We start from the raw sequence: 25,353 nt of genomic DNA on the forward strand, positions 1-25,353 counted from the left end.
TTAATACCTCTGAACTTCAGTTTCCTCATCTGTAGAGATAATACTACTTGATTAAAGAGTTTTCAAGAAGGTTAAGTAATACAATTCATGTAAGTTCCTAGTACTTAATTTTCACTCAATGAATGCTTGTGAGCCTTCCTTTTCCTTTTCTCATTCTCATTCTGCAAACTTTATTTAAACATTTTTTTCATTCTTCCCTCAAGAATCTCAAATCTGTTTTCTTTCCCACCACCTATTGCTGTCCTTCTCCCAGAACTCGGACCTCTCCTCTTTTCCAGGCTTCTTCCTGTTTTCTCCTGAACTCTGCTCTGTAGTTCCCCCTTCTCCAACCCATGATGCCTCGTTCTTGCCTTGCCAAGACAGAGCTAGAGTAGAGACCAGATGATGTCTAGAGGTGGCAGATGGAGAAACTCCACCTGCCCCGAGGACTCTTCAAGCTGTTCCAAGTATTGAAGGATAAGTGGTTTACATATCTTTGACTTGGGAGAATGGAGACAAGAAAATGTATTTAACAGTCGAGATCCTCTTGATTCCTCACCTTCCCCATTTGCTCGCACACGAACACGTGAACCTACCCAAGCGTTATGCATGTGATCACTTCTTCACTCATTCTTGTGGGTCCTTTCATCTTTGTATTTATATATAATTCTTCACTCATTTTCAGAGCTTTGGAAATAACTGAATATGTAAATCAATAGAATCTAAGAAGAAAGAAAAAAGGACATAAAAAGGGAGATGCTGAGATATAAATGACAACTAGACATGAACATTTTAATTCTTTTAGAGCAGCATCCTCTATAACTGTACCAGCCAAGCTGCACACTTTTTCTGAGCATCTTGTAACTCTCTCTTCTCTCCCACAAGGCCCTCTGCTACATGGTATAGGGATGTTTCTCAGTCCAGCTGGGGATCATTTTATGTCCTGAGGCAAAAGGATTGATGATATGTGCCATACTTCTTCTAGCTGGTATAAAGCAGATGCTATTCCTGCTCTGCTCATTCACTTAAATGCTGAATTCTTCCTAGAATCTTGCAAAGCTTTAACAGTTCCCCAGGAAACTCAGGCAATACAGCACCCCCAGGCGAGATATATAGAGAAAAATGTAAAGGGGTAGGAAGTTGGAGACCTTCCCCCTGCCCCCCATACCCCCCGTCCTGCCACACACACACACACACACACACACACACACACACACACACACTACTTTCACATTGGTTTTCTTTGGGTGGAGTTGCTCCTTGTTCACTGGAACAATTTAAACAGGGGCACCCTGTCTTTGTACCTTCTTTATTTCAGCACTGCAGTGCTAATATTTCTTTGCTTTTAGGCTCTGCCTTTCTGGAGACTTTCTAGGGCCTTTCCAGCCTTCGATAGTAAGGCTGATTCCCCAGGGCCCCACCTTTCTAAGAGTGATTGTCTTCTGATTCTCTGAAGACATTTTTTCTCCATCCCTGTTGAATAGACTTAATCTTCATTTTGAGCCTTGACTCAGGGCAAAGAGGACAGTTTAAAAGGAGGGTAGGAAATGAATATCTCTATGGTTCAGGGTATAAACCATGAGGCCATTCCAGGCTACCAGTGCCTATGAGAATGTCATGCCATTTCTTCTATGGTCCATCAATTTTAAGAACTCCCAGGCAGCATAAAATGAGAAAGAGGTTTACTACGAATTTGGGATAATACTGCTCTCAGAGGGGAAAACTTTTCCACTCTTGGAAATATAATTTCTAGTTTCATAATTTGAAAGCTCTGTGACTGATTCCTGTGCATTTCTCTCCCATCTTGTTGTTGGGTGTTTGTGTATGATTTCTTATAATGGCTTTTCTCTGCTGTGGGAACCAAAATCTGTGCACCTTACAGGTTTGTGATCACTGTCTCTCCAGCAGGCAAAAGAAATGCCCAGGGCCTTTTCAGCTTTTTTAGAAAGAAGCAAGTATACGGCTGTTAGTCTGATGCTAACTTTTACTGCATTTCTCCTGAGAGCAACTCCACAGTAAGTGCAGTAATCACTTGCCTGGAAAGTCTTGGGATGCAAACCAAAATAGTTCAGTTCATACTGGCAGCCAGAGCTTTGAAAGCTTTCTTTACACTGTGGCTAGTGTTTCGAGGCCAGGGCAAAAGAACCAGGGATTCAGGGTGCCTCCATGAAGCTTTTACAGTGGAAGTGTACATCTGAATCACCCCGCAGTGTTAAAGCACACATTCCTGGGGCTCAGTGCCGACCTACTGCACTAGAACTTCTGGAGTTGGGCCTAAGAATCTTTTTTAAGACGTTCCCTAGATGACTTTTCCTAATTTGGGAACCACTGCTTTAGAACGATATTTAGGATGACCTAAAAATGAAAGTGGACTCATAGGTGTTGATATCATAATTATTTGAAAATAATTACTTAGATCCTAGATCATAAAATGACATTTCTGAAATGCAACTTTGTTGTTATCTACCATATTCCCCAATTTAAAAAGTGGGAAACACAACATTTTCCCGTGGAAAAATACGGTTCTTTGAACTTGCATGTTAGAGTTTGTTACTTTACACCATCGATTGCCAGATTTTTTCCATAAAGAACCAGGCAGTAAGCATTTTAAGCTTTGTAGGTGCACGGTCTCTGTTGCAACTAAACTCTGCTGTTGTAGCTGATAACAGTCATAGAAAATAAGTGACCACATGGGCATGGCTATATCCCAATAAAACTTTATTTATGAATATTGGAATTTAAATTTCAAATAATTTTCATGAGCCGTGATACATTGTTCTTGTTTTAATTTTTTTCCATCATTTAAAAATGGTAAAATCATTCTTAGCTGTGGCTATATAAAAACAGGCAGCAGGTCAAATTTGGCCCGTGGACATAGTTTGTTAATCCCCTCTTTGTACCTCTGTTGGTTCTAACTTAACACAAATTTGGAAAAGAATAAACCACAATCTCAGGAAATAATTACTTTTTTCAAAAACATTTTTGGTTGCCAATAAAATAATAGGAAATATCTATATATCTCTATATTTATATCTATATCTAACCATCTATCTTGCATAGCAATAAAAGATTTTTGTTCAGAAAAGACATTTGTGTTAAATCTCTAGTCTTACATTTTATAAGTGATTCACCAGATATAGAGCAGATTGTTCAGAGTCTAAGAGATAAAAACTCTTGAAGATGGTTGTGGCAGAAAGAGAAAGAAGCTAAAAAGAAATTAACATTTAATGAGTGCCAACTGTGTCTGGGCACTGTTCATCATCTATAATCCTTATGCTACTTTTCCTAATTGGTTTGGATATTTCTCAAAGAATTTCTTCATTTTTTAAAAATCTTATTTCTCTCACCTCCTCCACTTGAAGCATTTCTAGGTTTCTATCTTTGAGGTCACTAATTCTCTCCTCTCCAACGTCTGCCCTATTTCTTATGCTTTCTACATTATTTTTTATCCAGTTGTGTTCTTCATATCCAGAATTTCTGTTTGAGCATCAATTTCTTTGGTGAAGTATTCTTTCTGTTGGTTAATTTTACTCCTGAGCTCATTGAGCTGTCTTTCTGAGTTTTCTTTTAATCTGTTGAGTTTCTTTATGACAGCTACTTTGAATTCTCTGTCATTTGGATGGTGATCTTTTGTGACTCCAGGTTTGGTTTCTGGAGTCATCTTTCTCCTTCAGTTCTGCAGTGTTACTGTAGTTCTCCATGGTGTTTGATGAATTGATCCTCTGCCAGTGCATCTGGGGTAGTAATCACGTTTCCCTTTTTGGGTACAGCTTGGTTACTTTTGATTCTGGTCACCTGCATCTCATGTTGCTCCACTGGCTCTCCACGGGCTTGGATGCTGCTGTCCCGTACACCACCTGCACTGCTGTTTCTGGGTTGTCTTGGGGTGCTGGTTGCACTGCTGTCAGGGATGCTGGGTTCACAAGTGTCCCTGTCCCTGGCAGGGACCTGGGGACTCATGGACTTGTACACAACCCCTGCTGCTGGTGGAGCTGGTGTCAAGGTTGCCACCACTAGGGGTTGGGTCACCAGGTCTGCTGTAGTTCCTGTTGCTTCTGGTCACAGATTCCACCTGCCACCACTGACGGGGGCACAGTGGCTGTTTTCTCTGTCTGACGTAGTTGTCCCAGTGAGGCCCCTCTGTGTTCTTACAGACTGGGCCCCAGAAACTCAGCAGGGCACGTTCATGTGGGCTAGGCTGCTGCTTCTTGGTGGGGAGCATTCACGCAGGCAGGGCCACCATGATAAGGTGGGAGCTCCAGCAGGCTGGGCTACCACCACTCCACAAGCATTTGCGCATGAGTGAGGCTGCCCCTGCATCAGCTCCCAGTCATGCTGGCTGCTATGTGAGGATCTCTGACCTGAATTGCTGCCACCAGGGATGGAAAAAGGCCACTCCCCTAGTTCCACTGCTTCCCAGAGGTCCAGTCCACCCACCTTCAGACTGTAGCTGCATGGATCTCTCAGGCATCTTGTTGTGCTATGTAGAGAATCCTCTGTTGGCTAAATGGATGTCTGTTTAGAGGCGAGAGACGAAGGGAACAACTCACTCCACCACGATGCTGACATCTGGCATCACTCCTCTGTTTATCATATTCAAAAGTAGGGAACTGGAACACGAATATTGAGAGTAAAAGCAAATTTAAGTTATTATTAATTAATTGTTATCAATAAAATGGTTTCATAAACAGTTGCATCCCCTTTACATTTTAGTATTGTCATATTATGCTTTGCTCTTCTCAGCACAGTACTGGATGTGTAATAGTTTCATATTAAATTCTCTACTGTACTTTCTATTCTGAGTAGCTGGCACTTGTTACAAAAGGAGAGCCACCCTTCCTGTATTTGTAGACAGTCTCTCTTTCTCTCTCTCTTTAGCATGAGATTGAGGGTTCAGCTTCATGAAGAACCCAAGGATATCAAACAATCTCTTGACTGTATTCAGCTTTTCACTTATGGCTGTCAAAGTTTGGACAATTGGCAGTTGACCTACCATCCCTTTAAATTACTTCATTTTAGTTTATCCCTTGAGCATAACTGTGTTGATTTGTCCTTAGGGATCTGTTTCAATGGTTTTCAAACTATGTGCTAAAGAACACTGTTGTTCCAGAAACTGAACTCAGTGGTTCTGCTGCTAAACTGGAATATTGGCATTCTTTTACTGATTTATACAAGGAAAATATTATGAATAGAACTTTATTGATTTAAGTTTGTTTCATAAAACATTATTAAATTTTTTGGCATCTACATCATTTTTTTCTGAATTAAAATCTAACAATTCAATATAAGATAAACACAAAATCACGTAATCAAATATTTAACTTCTTATATTTGAATTTATTGTTAGACAAAGAGTATTATGATTTTCAGGTGCTCTGCTCCCTGAAAAATTTTGAGAAGCTGTGTTTTGGATTGTAATTTGAAAGTTACTAATGTCTTTTCCAGAAAATGGAGGTTAAATTTATATGATTGAATTCAGCAAAATTACTTCTAAATTTTCCTTCAGCCAAAATTTATTTTAAGTATATGTGTCTCAAGTATCATATTTTTGACTCTTTAATGAGGAACACTTTTTTGCTAGTTTCATGTTACTGCTAACCAAAATTCCATCACTTACCTTTCTCCAACTGTCCCTGAACATATTTTACACACACATACACCTATTATCCTCCAGATATGTCTCATCCTTAAGTCACTTTATGGTCTTTCAACTTTGACTCCTTGATGGAGAGAGGGATAGATTTCTCATTGGCCAATGCTTGGATTGGGGGAGGGGGTGGTCAAGCATCTGACTGTTTCAGAATTGCATCTTCTTTTGATCGGCATGGATCCAACCTAGCCATGTTCTCACCAAGACTTAACTAGCCCCCTCACAGCAATGCAGCTCATATGTAGCTAGCACTTCCATTTCCCATGCCAATGGCCAATAGCTCTCATCCATGACAGCACTTAACAATTCTCTAGGTAGACATTCCATTAGATAAGAATTGAACATTCCATTAGATAAAAGTTGAACATTAGATAGGAGTTGAACACAGGGACAAAACTTTTCCATTATCTCTGCTGTGCAGAGAGTGCCTTGATAACTTGCTTGAGCCTAAACCTAAAGTCCTTAGACCACCTGAAAATATATCAGGAACAGGGATATTGGCAAAGAAAAAAAAAGCGGTTTGGAGAAAACCCCAACGAATCCATCTGAAAAGTAATAGAAATAATTAACAACTACAGTAAAGTTGCAGGGTGAAAAATCAGCTTACAAAAATCAGTTGCTTTTCCATACTCTAATAATTAACTTACAGAAGGAGAACTCAAGAATGCAATTCCATTTAAAATCACAACTAGAAGAATAAGGTACCTAGGAATAAATTTAACCAAGGAAGTGAAGGACTTATACAATTAAAACTATAAGACATTACTGAAAGAAATTGATAATGGCATAAAGATATGGAAGGAGATTCCATGCACATGGATTGGAAGAATAAACATAGTTAAAATGTCCACACTACCCAAAGCAATCTACAGATTCAATGCAATCTCAATCAGAATCCCAATGACATTCTTCATGGAAATAGAACAAAGAATCCTAAAATTCATGTGGGGCAACCAAAGACCCTGTATTGCTGAGGCAATGCTGAGAAAAAAGAACAGAGCTGGAGGTATCACAATCTCTGACTTCAAAATGTACTACAAAGCCATAGTGATCAAAACAGCATGGTACTGGTACAAAAAGAGGCACACAGACCAATGGAACAGAACTGAAAGCCCAGAAACAAAACTGTACATCTACGGACAGCTAATCTTTGACAAAGGTGCCAAGAACATACAATAGAGAAAAGATAGTCTCTTTAATAAATGGTGTTGGGAAAACTGGACAGTCACATGCGAAAGAATGAAGGTAGACCATTATCTCACGCCATACACAAAAATAAACTCAAAATGGATCAAAGACTTGAAGATAAGTGTTGAAACCATAAAACTCCTGGAAGATAATATAGGTAATATACTCTTTGATATTGAACTAAAAAGGATCCTTTTGAATACCATGTCTTCTCAGACAAGGGAAACAAAAGAAAAAATAAGCAAGCGGAAGTTCGTCAGACTAAAGAGCTTCTGCAAGGCAAAAGAAACTAGAATCAAAACCTTGCAGCAATTGGATTGTTTCTCCAATTGGGAGAAAATATTTGCAAATCATATATCTGACAAGGGGTTAATCTCTATAATATATAAGGAAATTACACAACTGAACAATAAAAAAACAAACAACCTGATCAAAAAATGGGCAGAGGATCTGAACAGACATTTTTCCAAAGAAGATATATAGTGGCCAATAAATATATGAAAGGTGTTCAACATCACTAATCATCAGGGAAATGCAAATCAAAACTACACTAAGATACCACCTTATGCCTGTTAAAATGGCTATAATCACTAAGACAAAAAATAGCAAATGTTGGAGAGGATGTGGAGAAAAGGGAACCCTCATACACTGCTGGTGGGAATGCAATCTGGTGCAGCCACTATGGAAAACAGTATGAAGATTCCTCAAAAAACTAAAAATATAAATACCATATGACCCAGCTATCCCACTACTTGGTATCTACCCAAACAACTTGAAATCAACAATCCAAAGTAACATATGCACCCTGTGTTCACTGCAGCACTATTCACAGTAGCCAAGACATGGAAACAATCCAAGTGCCCATCGACTGATGATTGGGTAAAGAAGATGTGGTACATTTTTCAATGAAATACTACTCAGCCATAAAAAGGACAAATTCATCCCATTTGCAACAACTTGGAAGGACCTGGAAAGAATTATGCTTATCGAAATAAGCCAGACTGAGAAAGACAAACACCAGATGATTTCACTCATATGTGGAATATAAACAAACACATGGATTAAAAAAACAGTTCAGTGGTTACAGGGTAAGGGGGTTGGGGATGGGCACAGGAGGTGAAGGGGAGCACATATGTGGTGACAGTCAGGAAACAATGTACAACTGAAATCTCACATTGATGTAAACTATTATGAACTCAGTAAAAAATAAATGGTTTGGGCCTCCAGTCCTTTGAAAAGGACCAAAGATTATCACTACGTTGTTAGGAATGACCACTCCAAACTTTTGTGACTCTTAAGCCTTCCTGTACCCAGGCACCTTTGCAATCATATGCCCGTCTATTCACTTCTTCTCAGATGTGTTGAATGACAGGTAACCACTTCTTAGCATGGTTATTTTATGTCAGATGAAGTCTTTTATGAATAGGCTTAGGCTCAACTAACCAAAACAAACCTCTGTCTGCCCTGACTGCCAACAGGCTAATTTTGTGGGAATCTGTGAGTCTACTCTAGGCTGTTGCAATTCTGATAGCATTTTACTCCCGCTCTTATTCTTCCCCATGGTCTGATCTGCTTGATTTCTTCCTATGCTCTCCCTGTGCCCCACTCTATTACCTTCTCGTTTGCTGCAAGGTTTCCCCTTCATGCTTTTCTGCCTTCACATCTTTGCTGTGGTCTCCTCTGCCTCTGAACACAGTAGGTCAGAAGTGTTGCCTGAAAGCCACTGCTAAGTTTGACTTCAAGTGAAACCATCTTTCCAAAGGGGGTGATTTGAGGTGCTTAATTTTTTTCATCTTGAAATTGCAAGGTTTTTAGACCAGGAACCTAAAATTTCATCAGTAAATGTTATATTGAGATATTGCTATAATCAGGTTTCACCTTCTGGAATGAGCAGTATTTTAGAATAGTACACGAGGAAGGCAGAGCTAAGGATATTTGAAAACCTAGTGAATTATTGAAGAATTCTAAGACCTCCTGCTTGGAATTTACCCAGTCATCTTCTGAAAAACTGGATATCATTGTTCTCATGAAGATATGAATCAGCAAGTTTAAAAGACCATCTAGCGTGACTTCAAATGGACCCAAAGACTTCTAGTGTGTTTTATACCTATTCCAGGACTGACTTCTATATATATCATAAGCCATGACCTTTTTATCCAATCTTCAAATAATTTTGCATCAAGACTTAGATATTAGTGACTGTTTACTAGTTCCTTCTTAGTTGCCTCAAACATTTAGATACAGGAAGCTAGAGTTCTATAAATTAGGATGTCTGAACTGTGACCCCTCTTGCCCTAACAGTGCCCTCTTCTTTCATTCTAGTCCTTCTAGTTACCCAGAACTTATTCCTGCAAGCACCCATCCTGATTGCTTGCAGGCTGACAAGTCTCTTAGGTATTAATTGAGAATTAAGACATTAGCTGATAAAAGGTATAACCTCTTGCATTAATATTTGCATTGCGAAAGGATTCTTAATGGGAAAATAATTAAGCTTTAAAGTTTGATATCTTTGAGGCAATTTATCATGCCTGGCAACCTGTCAGATCTTCCCACGCAGGCAGCCCCTGCCTTGCATCACCTTATCTGCCTACACCTCTTGATAGCCACATGTAATTTCAGTGTAACTCTGCAACCGGACTACTGGAGTGTGGGTTAGGATAGCTCAGAATCCTATATAACATGATCCAAAGAAATTAAGTCTCCCGTCTGCTTACAAATTAATTTACTCTTAGAGGGTCTTCCATTACTTGAGAAAGTCAGCACTCATCCATCTGTAATTCTGCAAGTCCACAGATAGCTCATCCACTGATCAAAGTTGCTTTTGTAATAAAATTCACGCATGACAGAGGTAGGAAAGGCAATTTGCGTTTTCATCTCCAACTTTGTATGTCAATGACCTATTCCTGGTGATATTTACAGAATGAAAATCTAGTGACCATGCCAGGCAAAACATGGTGAACTGCAGAACAGAGAGGAAAGTAAAAGACAGCAGATAATTGGGAATTGGGACCTGGGCTTTGTTTAGAGTTCTAGGAGACCAGCAGGAAGTCGGCATTGGCTTATGTCAGGAACCTAGTGTCTGGAACTAGTAGCCAAGATAGAGATCAGGCTCAGGAATAGAGCTGAGAATTTTAAAGTATGGTATAATGGTTAAAAACACTAGAGTCATATGGTAGATCTAGTCTTAATTTTCTAAGGATATTCCATACTGCTTTCCATAGTAGCTGCACCAGTTTGCACTCCCACCAGCAGTGTACGAGGGTTCCCTTCCCTCCACATCCTCTCCAACATTTGTTGTTTCCTGTCTTGTTAATTATAGCCATTCTGACCAGAGTGAGGTGATATCTCATTGTAGTTTTGATTTGCATTTTCCTGATAGCTAATGATGTTGAGCATCTTTTCATATGCCTGTTGGCCATGTGTATATTTCCTTTGGAGAAATCTCTGTTCAGATCCCACTGCTGGGTATTTATCCAAAGAACTTGAAAATGCAAAGAGATAAAGATACTTGTACCCCTATGTTCATTGCAGCATTATACACAATAGCCAAGACTTGGAAGCAACCTAGGGTCCCATCAAGGGACGACTGGATAAAGAAGATGTGCTATTTATACATGATGGAATGCTACTCAGCCGTAAGAAATGGTGAAATCCAGCCATTCGTGACAACATGGAGGGAACTTGAGGGCATTATGCTGAGTGAAATAAGTCAGAGGGAGAAAGTCAAATACCATATGATCTCACTCGTAAGTAGAAGATAAAAACAACAACAAACAAACACATAGCATTGGAGATTGGATTGGTGGTTACCATGGGGGAAGAGGGGAGGGCAAAAGGAGTGATTAGGTTTACGTGTGAGCATATGGACTATAATTAGTTTTTGGGTGGTGAACATGATGTAATCTACATAGAATTTGAAATATATTATGATGTACATCTGAAAGCTATATAATGTTATAATCCAATGTTATTGCAATTAAAAAAATTAAACAAATAAATATAAAAAAAACAAACACTAGAGTCACACAGACATCTCAGCTTGCCATTTACTATCTGTGTGATGTTGGGAAAATTCCTTAGCTTTGCCAAACTTAAGTAGCTTCATTTATAAGGAAAGAGAAAAGAACACACTTGCATAGATAAATGAACTAGCGTATGTAAGCAACCCATATGACACAAAGTGGTACCCACAAAGGGAGGCTGAATTGTTAGCTCAGGAATAGGAATTGAGTGCCAAGTTCACTGCAGAATGTTGATGCTTCTTGTCATAATTTAGCTTTTCTCCTTTAAACTTCCCTGACCTAGAAACTGGATTGATTCTTGATCCCAGACCAAGGTGAAAGCTGTCAATTTGGGGTAACTGATGTCCCTTGAGAGAAGAAAAGCTATGAGCCTCTGAATGTCAGACTACTAAGCTCAGATGGATGGTTCCCAATTGTAGGCATGCCCAAGCATCACCCAGGGATCTTTATAACTACGTGGATGCCTGGGCCTCACCCCCAGGGCTTCTGATTCAGTAAGTCTGTGAAAGGGCCCAGTGATCTGCATGAACAGTCAGCTCCCAGTGTGATTCTTATATAGGTGGTCTGTGGATCACACCTTGAGAAACACTGGAACAGATGCTGACAAGAACCTGAGATAAGCTGATCACTACGCCTGGGCACGATATTTGTATAATTTTTCTAAAGTGAAATCAAAAGGCAAAATACATTAATTCACATAACTACTTTTTAATTTCAAAAACAGTAGTAAGAGTTTAAAAGTTCATCTGAGGAGACTTGATTTTCTTCAAATATCTGATGTATGCAGGCCATTTATAAAAGATATTGAGTAATGTGTTAGATGATATATTTGACTGAAGTTTCTGAAATACATAGAAAAATGTGTTCCAAAGGGTAATTTTTCTTTTAAAGTTATGCTGTTTGGTATTGTGTGTGCATGTGTTTTTTGGTTTTTTTTGGTGAGGAACATTGGCCCTGAGCTAACATCTGCTGCCAATATTCCTCTTTTTTTTGTTTTCTCTCCAAAGCCCCAGTGCATAGCTATATATCCTAGTTGTAAGTCATTCTGGTTCTTCTATGTGGGATGCTGTCTCAGCATGGCTTGATGAGTGGTGTGTAGGTCCGCGCCCAGGATCCAACCAGTGAACCATGGGCTGCCGAAGTGGAGCACGCAAACTTAACCACTTGGCCACGGGGCCGGCTCCAAATGGTAATTTTTTATAGTCTTTATAGAAAAGCCTGTGGTCTCACTTCAGTGATACCATTTCTAGGAAGTGCATAAGTAATTATGGTCCAACTGTCTTGCTTTCTAAATATGTGATCCTTGGATAGACTCCAGAGAATCTCAAATGGACAGCTGTGTACTGAGTATGTCTGCGGTCTCAGTCATTTTGGGCTGCTGTAACAAAGTGTCATAGACTGGGTGGCTTAAATAACAAGCATTTGCTTCTCACAGTTCTGGAGGCTGAAGACTCCAAGAACGAGGCACGGGCAGATTCAGTATCCGGTGAGAGCCTGCCTCTTGGTTCTTGGATGGCAGTCTTCTTCCTGTGTCCTCATATGGCGCGGAAGGAATGAGAGAGCTCTCTGGGGTCTCTTTTATAAGGGCACTACTCTCATTTGTGAGAACTCTGCCCTCGTGACCTAATCACCTCCCAAACACCTCCATATCCTAATATTATTACATCGGGGGTAGGATTTCAACATATGAATTTTGAAGGGACACAAACATTCAGTCCATTACAATATGCCTTGCAATTATCTAGTGTTTTAAACAAGCATTTGACAGGTCCTAGGTTGAAACCCATTAGCAATTGAATCTCTGGTTAGTTGTTCTGTGTGGTTGCAGTGAGAGCCTTATAGGGTAGGTATGGGAAGTGAGGGAGGCAAACCTTCTAAGCAGACTGATCAGCTTGCTAGGGTGAGAGGAAATGGCTCCAACACAGGGCTGGGATGTTGTCTGATATAAATAAATAATTGAGCACATTTAAGTGCTTGGATGGGGTACAAAGTTCTGTGCTATATAATGTGGAAAAAATACTAAGCCTGATATTTTTGTATGATAGGTATTAGTTATCATCTGCTCTTTCCATTTATAAAAGTTTTCCTTATAGACCCTATAAATTGTATACATTCAAGGAAATCACTTTGTGGTTCTTGACTCTTAGGCCCTGGGGGCTCTCAGTCACTAGCAAACTTAGAAGCTCCCAGTGAGAAAGGAAGATAAGCTGAGTTTTGCTTGAGCTGAAGGAGCATAAAAGAAGAAACAAACAGGACAAAGGATGGATTCTTTCTACCCAGACCTCAGGTCTCCTCTGCTTTCCTGGAAGACTCGTAGTTCACATCATTAGGGAAACTCAGGTTGGGATCATTCTCAGAATATTCAGGTCCAAGGGCTGTGATGATAGCGGGGCACAGAGATTTCTGGGTAATGGTCCTGCATCAAGGCTCATAGGCTATTAGTCAGTAATAGACACACAGTAGGAAGCATCCAGCCTTGGAGGACAGGAGAAGTTGACAATTAAATGATGGGTCAATTTGATGATTTAGCCCACCTTTAGCCCTACCTGGGGACTGGAGTGCAATCTGTGTGCCAGTGACAAGACTGAAGAGCACAGGGTGGAGAACAGGTAGGGAAAAGGTGTGTGAGTGTGCCCACAGTGACCTGCCACCTTCAAGGTCAGCACTGAAGTCCAGACCCCTCTCAGTGGTGGGGAAAGAACTTCCAACAGTCGCCAGGCTCTGGTCTCATGGCTTCAGGGCGGAGCAGGCTGGGCCGGCAAGTCACAATCCTCTAATAGCCACAATTGGACGGTACAGGAGGTGGGGTGGAACAGACAACGCCCACATACAGTCGTTAAAACTCCTGTCCGGCTAATTAGAGAATTCTTCTGATTTTGTGTAATATCAATTTCCTAACTACTCGTCCTCCTGTGATTTGATATTGGTGTCTTATTTCCCTATGAATTCTTCTTTCCTTATGTCAGAAATAGAAAAATCTTAGAGATTTTCTTTTTCATTATGAGAAACCACAAGGGTGGGTATGTCTTTCTCTTGTATTGAGATTATTAAATCCAGTTCCATTTTTAAAAAACTTTTAATATAAAAGCAACATATGATCTATGTCAAAAATTCAAGTAGTATAGGAGGATGGAAAATGAAGGGACATTCCCTGACCCCACACTTTTGGCGCTCCTGAGTCCATAATCCAGAAGTAAGACTGCTACTGATACTTTGTAGACATTGTGTACATACAAGCCATGTATTAAAAAGCGTATGTATGAATATGTGCATTTATGTGTGTATACAACTATTCTAACACAAAGGAGATATACCATACACAGTATTCTATAACCAGTATAACTTTTTATGACTAACTAACATTACATTACATGAATTATATTTTCTTAAGTGAATACATCTATATAAAAAGCATGACACATGGTAAGTACTTAATAAATGCTTGATATAACAATACTAAATATTTTGTGATAATCTTTTCCATGCTTTGCTTTATAATTTAAAAACCATAGCATGTCTGGAAAAAGTAAATTAGTTTTACTTGTCTGTAATTTTCATACGAGGGGATTTATACTGTATTTATTCTGTTTTATTTATTTCGCATGACATTATGCTTGGGAGATTGTCCATGTTGCCACTTACAGCTGGCACCTATTCATTTTTTTTTGCTGTCTGGTGTTCTATTATATGAATTTGCAACAATTTATTTACTCTCTACACAACGTGGGTGCTTCCAATGCTGCTGCGAACATCACTGCACATAACAGTGGAACTGCTGGATCCTACGCACATCCTCAGCTTTAGTAGATACTCTCAAATTTTCTTGCCAAATGGTCAGACCAGCCTACTCACTTTGAAAATTCAACTTTTTAATGAATTTGGCCCTTTTGTGCCATGTATATTGTAAATACGTTTTCCATCATGTCATTTTTGTTGATGAAGGTTTTGTACTGTGGAAAAATGTTTACTTTTTGTATAATCAAAATAATACATCTCTTTTTTATGGCTTCTGTGTTTCATGACTTACTTAGAAAGGTGTTCCTTTCTTCAACATTATGAAACTATTGTCATTTCTTTTAATACTCTTATAGTAATTTTTAATATTGAATCACTTGATCCATCTGAATTTGTTTTGATGAATAGTGTGAAGGTATTTTTTCTTCAAAATGAGATAGCCTGTTGTTTCAACATTTTTGCAACAATAAGAGAAAAAGATAATTCAGTAGTTAGTATATTGACATATGAAACTATGGTTTTTCCAAATATGACTAGTTAGATAATGGGAAAAAGGACTGTATTCACTAGAAATAAGAAAATATAAAACATATTAGAACAAGGTTAATGCAACATCTTAGGACTTAAGAAAAAAAGAACAATTGATGGATGAATAAAGAAGATAAATCTTAAATTAAAATGTATTAAAATCTATGGTGATTAAAATAGTAGCAGATTAGCCTAGGAATAGACAAAAAGAATCAAGAAACAGAACAGAATCAAGAAACAAACCATGGGGCCTACCCCATGGCCGAGTGGTTAAGTTTGCACACTCTGCTGCGGCAGCCCGGGGTTTCACCACTTTGGATCCTGGGCATGGGCATAGCACCGCTCATCAGGCCATGCTGAGGTGGCATCCCACATAGCACAACTAGAAGGACCCACAACTAAAATATACAACTATGTACTGGGGGTCTTTGGGGAGAGGAAGAAAAAAAAGAAAAGAAAAAACAAACCAAGTTGTAGATAGGAGTAACATTTAAAATAATTGAGGAAAATCTAATTAATAGTTTTTAACAGAAACTAGTTCAAGTATAATTCCCAAAGCCTTTAGTCCATTTCCCATCCATGTGAAATGAAGTCAGGACCTTCCAGAGCTATTTAATTGTATTTATCGCTGATGAGAATGGAAGTTCCATAAGAGTTATGAATAGTACTTTTCTTCTTTCTACTTCCTCTATTTCTTGTACTTCTAGTTTAACTTCTTGGCTGTTACATGGTAGCAATGGATATTTGTCAAATGACTGCTTATAATTGTACTCAGAAGCTATGTTCTACTATTCAGATCACAATCTATTTGCATGTATATTTTCAAGTATTTAGATTTTTTGTGTGTGTGAGGGAGATTGGCCCTGAGCTAGCATCTGTGCCAATCTTCCTCCATTTTATGTAGGATATCGCCACAGCATGGCTTGACCAGAGGTGCTAGGTCTGCGCCCAGAATCTGAACCTTCAAACCCCGGGCCACCAAAGCAGAGTGTGGGAACTTAACCACTATGCCACCGGGCGGGCCCCATATTTAGGCTTTTTTATACTATAAATTTACGTTTTGAATTGTTAATCTTACTCAGTACTTGGAAGTACCCCATCTCTAGCCCCGTTGCCCCCTAGATGGTTAATTCCTTCTTTTTTGTCTATAGATATCTTCTTCCATTTGTAAAGACTTCAGAAAATGAATGAATAGATAAAGAAATGAAGTGTAAAAAAATAAGTAGTTTTATTCTTCATTTGTATCCAGTCGTTTAAAAGGAATCTCCGTCTGAATATCCTTTAAGCATTCAAATTCAACACGTATAAAAACTCATTTTATTACACCCACACACACATCAAAATATCATCCAGCCACAAATTGGTCAAACCAAGAACTTTGGGGTCATCCCTATCCCTCACTTGCCGCTGAAATTAGAGGGGAGTTTGTGAAAGTAGGGCCCCCCCATCAGGCTAAGACAGTCTTGTGGGCTTTCTTCATTTCAACCGGTTAAACCTCTGGGGTGGCCTTTTTCCCTCCCTTTGTTTTTATTTAAAAACAAGTGGAGGAAACATCCTCATGCAGTGCTTTTTAAATGAAGTGACTTGTCAAGTCAGAGACTGTGGCAGTAATCTGAAAGGCAGTAAATTTAGCGACCCTCACTTGCACTGACAGCCTGTCACGCGCTTGAAACATAAATAGCAGTGGAGACAAATCGCTGCTGTTTTCCTATTAAGCTTTGGCCCACTGGCCTCGTAGCCTTCCCAGAGTGCGTGGATCCAGCCTGGGAGAGCAACTGCTTTCACGAGCAGGCACAAGCTTGCTTCTGGTCTCCCACTCCACCTATACATGCACTCCCAATGCTGCAGCTGAGACCCTCGCTCCCACTGTGATCCATCTGCTTCAAAGACTCAAAGCACCCAGGCCAGGATTGAGGGGTGATCGTACACAGAGGGCTGCAACCCAAACGAAATGTCGAAGAGGGTAATTCCAAGTTCATACATTTTAGTCAAAAAGCAAGAAGCAAATTGCCAGACTCCTTACTAGGTTTGTGTTGACCCCTGCGCAACAGAAGGCTGCCCATCTTACGTTAAATGAGAACATTCTAAGAGGATCACTTGAGTTCATGCTTAACCCATTTTCTTCTCTGGCCTTACCTTATCCACCCCTTACCCCCACTCTTCGACTCATTACTTATTTATTGACTTTAAGCAAGAACAGTTCTCTAAATTAGATCAAACAGCTCATTCAGCAATGAGGCTAGCTGAACAAGTGAGGCCGAGATTTTTGGGTGAGCCCAAATAAGGTCACTGCAACATTGGGGCCTGTAATGAAAGGGTGGGGGGCCAGATGGGGTTATCACCTGCTTTGTTTGAATTACTTTTCAAAGGCTTCTGTGGCAGCCACAAAACTGTGCCCAGCAGTCCTTCCACAGTGCAACTGCCCTGCTGAGTTTAACACATTCACTTACAAAATGCCAATTGATTTATGTGACTCTTGAAAACAGCAACCGCTGCTCTCATCTCTCTTGATATTTAATCCTCAGCCATGGCAGAAACGCTAATGACAGGTCGTGTTAATACCCCTACAGTTCTGATGACAATGGTGAAAGTTCTTGGTCTTGCCACCTGTAACCAGCAGTTCTAATCTCTGCCTCGCCCCCTTCTTAGGAAATAGTCTAGAAAACAATCCACACCTGCAGGGACTTTTACTTCTATTTTATTCCAAAGGACTCTTCTAAGTATTTGTGGGTTGTTTTGTTTTTGTTTTTCAGTTTTACCTCTTTGCATCTTCTTCCCCCACCCCTGAGACAATAAAAATGAAGTAATACTTGGGGCCGGCTCTGTGGTGTAGTGGCTAAGTTTGGTGTGCTCCACTTTAGCAGCCCAGGTTCACGGGTTCAGATCCCAGGTGTGGACCTACACAACTCATGAAGCCATGCTGTGGCAGTGACCCACATACAAAGTAGAGGAAGACTGGCACAGATATTAGCTTAGGGCCAATCTTCCTCAAGCAAGAAGAGGTAGATTGGCAACAGATCTTAGCTCACAGCCAATCTTTCCCACCAACAACAAAAAAAAGAAGACAGTGAGTCCTTGATTTATGACATCATGCTATATCATACAAATTTCTGCAGTTCCTACTACAGTGGTTTGAATTACCACCAATGTATATATTACACATTTAATCCACACTTAGCCCAGCCTCTTAGCAACTCTTTGTTTCTGAGTGCAAGCACTCCTTCCTAATTTCCTGAGTGGTGTCAACTGCAGTCAAACCCAGGAAGTCTCTAGCTTTCAACCTACAACTGCACTTAGAATACATTTACTCATACCCAAGAAAACTCAAGTGGACTAAAGGAGACCACAAGGTAGGTGAGAGTCCAAGTATGTGACACACGTTCCTTTCTCCTGCCCTCACAGACATTGCCATTCTTTCCCGTTAAGCCCAGACTCTGCCTCAGAATCCTTCCCACCATCATACTCTAGGCAGCCACTGTCAGTTAGTCAGGGCTGACGATGGCTATTTGACATCCTTGAAGAACCATCTCCACTTTCACAGCAGTTCACAGGGTGGCTTATCATAGTACATGTTAGGACTCAGTGCCAAGAAACTAGCTCCATGTGTAAGTGGTACTGATATACAAAGGACTTTAAACAAATAGAATTTCCATAGGATTCCATGCTTACACACCATGTTTTCTCCAGAAAACAAAGGAAGGAAGGAAGGGAGGGAGAAAGTAAAAATTAAATTATAAAAAATGTCATTTTACTTGGTACCTTGTGGATACCAGAAGGCTCCACTGTATCTTCTTTGAGATACAGAGATACAAAACAGCAAATCCAGAGTCTTTACACCACCCCTCACACCTAGTGAATGTCCTCCTAGCACATCCTGCTGCTCATTTCTCCTGTGTGGAAAACTCTATTTCAAGCAGGCTAACCAGATTGCCACACCCTTTTGCAATTTGCCAGCTCTGATTCTCTCCACTTGTGTTTTTCAACTTCCTGAAAACTGACTTCTGCCAGTAAGACTTTCTTAATACGATAAGTCTGTTCTTTACTGTTCCTGTAGCTCCTTTGCTGGCGGTTGGCATTTGTGGACACCAGTGGCTTTATACTGCTTTTGGAGAGGCCTGTATAAATAAGTGGGCGAAGCTAAACTTTTAAATACTAACTTTCTTTCTCATTTATTCCTCTATTTGATTCTCTCAAAAAGGAAGTTAAGTATACAAACCTTATAAAATCTGAAGGCTCTCTTTTTACTTTCTTTATCTATAACTGGACCACATCACTATGGAAATTCCCCAGCTGTCCCATTCCCAATCTCCCATGTTATGTTCAGAAGATGGAAACAGAACAGATTCTGAGAGTTAAGAATTCAGCCAACTCTAGCATCTCCCAGCAATCTAATGATAAAAGTAGTCATGCCTAATTGGGAACATGGACTCCAAAATTCCACAGTACTGGTTCAAACCTCAGCTCTCCTTTAATAACATTATAAACTTGGGCAAGTTCCTTAGAGATCCTCTCTAAACCTAGGTTCCTGTGTTTCCTCATCTGTAAGCAATCTCAATGTCATTGTGAATTAAATAAGACAATACCTGAGTCACCCAGTACAGTGCCTAGTACATGTTTATTACGTGGTAGCTCCTTCAACAGTCAGTCTGCAATATTTCTTGAGCACTCCAGCATCCAGCATCATGCTGCATATGGGGATACAATGATGAGCAATGATACCAGATGCCGTCCCTACAATGGAAGATTAGCTATTATCAATACAATTCCCCTTTAGAGAAAACTAAACACAGCGGATCCTGATTTCAAGCCTAGCATTTAGAAGGGCAGAATAGTTTCTAAAAACTGACACCAAGTAGGAAGCAATAGTTAAGTATGAGTACAATAACAGAATGTCATGGCCCAGGACTGAAAAAGATGTATGGATGGCAGCCTCCAGTTGCATGCTGAGCTCAAACTATGTCAGCTAGCTGACTGTTTTGTGTGTGTGAAAGCGAAAATACAAACCGTAGTGAATTGGATCTCTGTAGATGCCAGGAAGAATAATGGCAGGGTGTTCTTCATTTGGCTTATGCTCATTCATAGAGCCAAAGCCAGTTGTGAATCTTTCCTGGCAGTGTGCTTGCCTCTGGTTTTTGGGTACTAACTGTACCCTTTGGGGCTGCAGAAGGCATGGGGCCAATTTGCATAATCCACACCCTGTTGTGTCTTACTATTCAAATAGGGAACATTTCTACAGCAGAATAACCAACCCTTCCCTCCTATGTAGCTGAAATATCTTAATAGTCAATGCCTCTTTCTCTCGAGAACTCTCTCTTCTTTCATTTCTATTCCTCTAACTCTTCCTTAAAATCATCTTCACCATATCACTTCTCTCAGGTTTTTTCCCCTCATTCTCTTCAATGCATTTCTCTTTCTTGTGTCTCCTTCTTCTCCTGTGATTGCTGCTTCTGGCAACAGCGTCTGCCCTCCACCCCTGCCTTCTTTCCATCATGGATCATTTACCACTCTTCACCCTTCCCTTAATGGGTGATGAGAGGTGGAGATGAGAAGTCATTTCAACCTTTGGACAGAAATGCTGTCAAAGACTAAGGGATCTCTCAGGTGGGAGGTGAAGCTGAGAAACAAAAACTTCAAAGGATCTGGAGAGAGACACGGCTGGAAATATAAACAGAACCCCATCCCAGGCATTCTTTCTAGATTTCTTGTGTTTCTTTCTCTCTTCCTTTTTTTTTTTTTCAGCATGTTTGTGTAGAACGTGATGTGCAAAAAACAGCAGGGAAGCAAACAAAATTAGGAACAGGTGAGCATAGCCTTAGGGGGAAAAAAAAAGAAACCATGAAACGTGCTGTAAGAACAGAAACTTGTTACAGCATTTGAAGTGAGCACAGGAAACTTCAAATGGCATCATTGATTCGCGATCCTTTTTTCTTTTATTTTTAGTGGTAGAAGTTCATCGCTTGCTTTTGCTCACCCTTTTCACTCCCTTTCCATCTACAGACCCACACAAACACACACGAACACACACACATACTCTCCCAGACAAGTTCCACTTCTTTCCTTTCCATTAATCTGTATATGTATTTGTATTTATACCTAGTGTGTTTACAGCCACTTGCTTGTAAATATTCAAATTTAGGTGAGTAAAGGGAATGTCAACCTCATGTCAAACCCATCTTCCCTTCTGTGAAAGAATAATCTACAGAGATGTTATAAGACTCTTCTCAGAAGAGTGAAAAAAAAATGATTAGTCTGTTTTCTAACAGGTAAGAATCCTTGGAAATCTATGTTTTTAAAGTCATAAAATAGTCAAATTTAATACGTTTCCTGAATTTTATTTCCTATATCTCAAATAAAGGAAAAGAAAGACAGATATCATAGTGATTATTAGGGTAGTAGTCTTTTTTGTTTTTAATTCCAGATAGGGCACTGGCTGTCATGTCCTGGGGGATTTTCAAGAATATGCCTGCTCTGCTTTAGTGAGCACATCTTTGGGTGTTAGTGGATTTGTGTGCCCTGCCTAAAAGTTAGAGTGAATGATTATATGTAAATAAATAGCTGTTTGTATGTGTGGGGGTGGGGGGAGCGGAGGTGGGGAAGAGAGAGAAGGAGAGAAAGGGAGAAAGAGAAAGAGAAGCTCCATGGAAAGGTACTTAATTTCAAATGGTTGCTTGCTTATGAATGCCTGGTTGACCTTGCAAATCTAAATAAATCAACATTTTGGAGGTGAACTGTACAAGTTTCACCAAAGCACAGTACTCCGAAGGCACGGTACTCAGAAGGTGGCACCTGATGGGCTTTAATTGGAGTTATTCCTGGCTGATTTGCCTTTGCATTAGGGAACACAGAAGAGAACACATCCCTCTTGCTGTTGGCTCTAGGCCCTTCTTTCTGACTTATGAAGAAATATTAAAAGAACTAATATGTACAACTTGAGTAAACAGTGACTAAGAGGGGGTATGCTAATTATGTGCCAAAGTTTGAAACGTGCCTGCACTGAGGAGGACGAGGAGTTATTTAGCCCGGTAGCGGAATATTGCCAGGAGACACAAAGCGCATTCAGCGAAGGGAGATTTAAACTGAACACTAGATCCCAGAGTAAATATAACACTTGGCGGCGTGAGCAAGCTTGTGGAAATAGGTTGAGATGTTTAAAATACCAAAATAGTGAAATTTGTTTTTCAAGTAAGCATTTATACAAGGGCAGAAAATAATAGATAGCAACAAAAGAAGAGTCCACGTTATAGCTACAGGACTTTATTCCACCAGAGAACTTAACAACACGTTACCTTTTGGCCTGAGAGTCTTCTTAAGGTTGAGAAAGTAAAGGGAAATGGTCACAGGACACATGGGTTGAGAGCCGTTAGTAGAGTGAACTGAAAGAATGAGAGAGAAGGTGCCTTGCTGGGGCCAGACACATTAGGGCAAAGCGGGTGGAGCAAGAAGGTCCGAGGGCATTTTAGGATTCTGCGACTCAAGATTAACCTGGTGTAGTCCATGTCTTGAACAAGAAACTGCAGTTGATCAGGTGAAAAGAATGGCATTAGGTCTGTTTCCACCCGGGGCTCTGTCTGTGTCTCTACACCTTTTTCTGAAATGATAACTGCACACAGCAGACACACCCTCAGGACATGGCCAGGATGCTCCATCCAGCCTTTGAACAGCAAAGTACTCAGCACACCCTTTCTTCCCCAGTATAAGGGCGCTCGGTTAGGATGATTAAGAGGGAGTGGATTTATACACCAACCTCTCCTACAGAAATTCTTAGCCACCTTTCAATACTTTGTTCTCTTAAGCTATATGATGTATTGAATCTCATTCTAGTTTCCACTTGGGTTTTTAATTCAGTTCGGCTAACTCAACAAACGTTTATTAAGCAATCCGTAGCAAACCCTGTGCTGGTTCATGGGGATATTTTGAGTCAGACATGGTCCCTGAGGAATGTGCAACCTGGTTCTTTGGCTTTCCAGCAAGAGAAAAGTTCCCATTTCCTCTCAAATCACTGTAGAGTAATGAGAAACGCTCAAGTGAAGTAGGAGAGATAATGCATTGTGGGTAAAGTCTCCTGTGGGTGCAAAAAAAGACTAGCAAGAAGTGTCGGGAAGTGTAAGAGTTTCAACTGGAGGATCCAAGGGGTAAAAGAAGAATGACAAGAAGAAGGGCTCAGAGATGTCATTTAATATTTTAAGATCTTGTCAAGCGTTTTGGACAAGGGAAGACCATCTCTTTTCTCTTGCCTGTCTTTGATTTACACCTTGAGACTCCTCCATCGGGTGAAACAGCTATGCACATCGAGTGCTGGAGGGAGGCAGCCATCCGAGTGGAGGAGAGCTATCACAGGAGAAGCAAAAGGATCTTTCTGCCTTAAGGGTGGGGCACTTAAGAGAAACCTCCCCCTTCATCGTCAAGTAATATCAGGGGAAATTCTTCCTAGAGATGTGGGATCGAAAATTCATCCCATAAGGATCTGTTTTATTATCTGCTTATCAGGAAAAAATGAGATTATTAATACCTACATTGGCATATAAGAATCCCAGGTCCAATAAATATCACTTTATTTTCCCTAGTTCATCGTAATGTTTACTCTCATAGGTGCCGTGTTCCCAAACTGGTAGGGTCTCAGTTGGTGCTGCCAAAAATCATCTTTCCTTCTCCTGAAACTGGTTTAAATCTTCCAAAAATCCAAAATTCAAGGTAGGGATCCGTTGCTCACCATTTCTAGGTAGTTTATGGTAATTGAAAATAATTTAGTGTTGTTAACCATCTCTAAGAAGGTTATACTTGTTCTTTCTTTCTTCTACTGACAACTACCTACTTAGGAATAAGGTTGATGAATGTGGGGGCAGGGCAGGGCAGAAATCCCAAACCATTCTGAAATCATCTTTAACAGTTTTTTCATTACAATCCACCATTGTTCTCAAAATCGATAATGTTATCTTACTGTCACTCCCACCTCTGCATTCCAGATTTTTAATGAGCTGATACGTATTTTGCCCTGCAATTGTCAAAGTTACCATTTGGTTTCAGGATATTTATATTTACCTAGAAGATTCTTGACATCAATTAGTTGGCATGATTCTCAGTCTATAGTTGCAAGTATTCAGGAAGGATCTTTTTTTTCTCCAAGTCCAAATTCTCCCCAGCTACTCCAATAAAATGGACTATTATTCTTTCTAAGATTTCTGTGGTCTCTCCTACCACATTCTACTTCTGTGGCATGTGAAGTAAGGTCTGACTACTTGCCTGAATGTGGAGAAGAAAAAAGGCAAAAAGACAGACAGGGAAAAAAATTATCCTTTTATAAATAATATGCAGCTATATACCTAGAGACTAATTCTAAAACACTTTCAGTAGACGCATGTGCTTGATAATGTGCAGGACTCCAGAACCAAATAATTTTGTGTAACTATTGCTGTTTTGCTGTTGGTATCGCAAAATTTCCTCAGAACTAGTGCTAGTGACAATTGACAGAAGACGAAGCTGGGAGTATTCCTGACAGCTGTGCTATAGAATGTTATCAAAGAGGCCTAGATTCTATTGGGAGCCTAGTTAACAGGCTTAGCTGACATATTTAGACAGTGAATTTGTCTCTGTGCTGGCTGTCTGTTATGTTGATTTGGCCATCAGGGAATTTCCAGAAAAGGAAAACAGTTTGTGGCATTTGAGCAAAGCTATTAATTGGTACCACTTAGTGTAGGCTGACTAGAAGCAAGATTTCTTCATGGTGGCAGGACTGTGTCCTTTAGCACCCTCCCCAGCTGCTCTATCCTAATTCAACAGCAGTGGGGTTCTGTAATTTGGGGTGAGGGGTAGTCAACTTAGCTAAAGTTAAAGTCTAAGCTCTTCCCCTGCTCAACCCCTTTTCCTCTTTATCTTATGTTTCCCCTTTTCTTTTTCCTCCCCCTGCACTTCCTCTCCCTTCCGTGTGTGTCTCTCTCTCTCTCTTTCTCTCTCTCTCTCTTTCTCTCTCTCGGAAGAAAGTCATTCAATCAATTATACTCCACATGAGGAAAATTAAACAAGCCTGCTGTCTTGAGATTTCTTGAGACCTATCCAACTTTGTGGAACTTTCCAAAAGGGCCTCCAGACCCCTAATCCCAGCCGGTAAAGCCAATGATATTTCGCTCCCTACTCCCCACCGCCATGTGACACAGTCTATTACAAAACGCACCAGCAGCAGCACAGTCTCATGGATCTGGTCCATAGCCTGAAAGCCTCAATGATGATGTAGTTTGACAATGAACTAGGAAACCA

At 40.1% G+C, this 25,353-nt stretch overlaps 1 protein-coding gene across 3 annotated transcripts in view; it reads left to right on the forward strand.

Annotated features, from left to right (window-relative positions):
- The window catches only part of LSAMP (limbic system associated membrane protein), a 600,383-nt gene that overhangs the window by 530,949 nt on the left and 44,081 nt on the right, over positions 1 to 25,353 (forward strand). The window lies entirely within an intron of this gene.

This window comes from Equus przewalskii, chromosome 18 (assembly GCF_037783145.1).
Source record: "Equus przewalskii isolate Varuska chromosome 18, EquPr2, whole genome shotgun sequence".
Taxonomy (NCBI): Eukaryota; Metazoa; Chordata; class Mammalia; order Perissodactyla; family Equidae; genus Equus; species Equus przewalskii.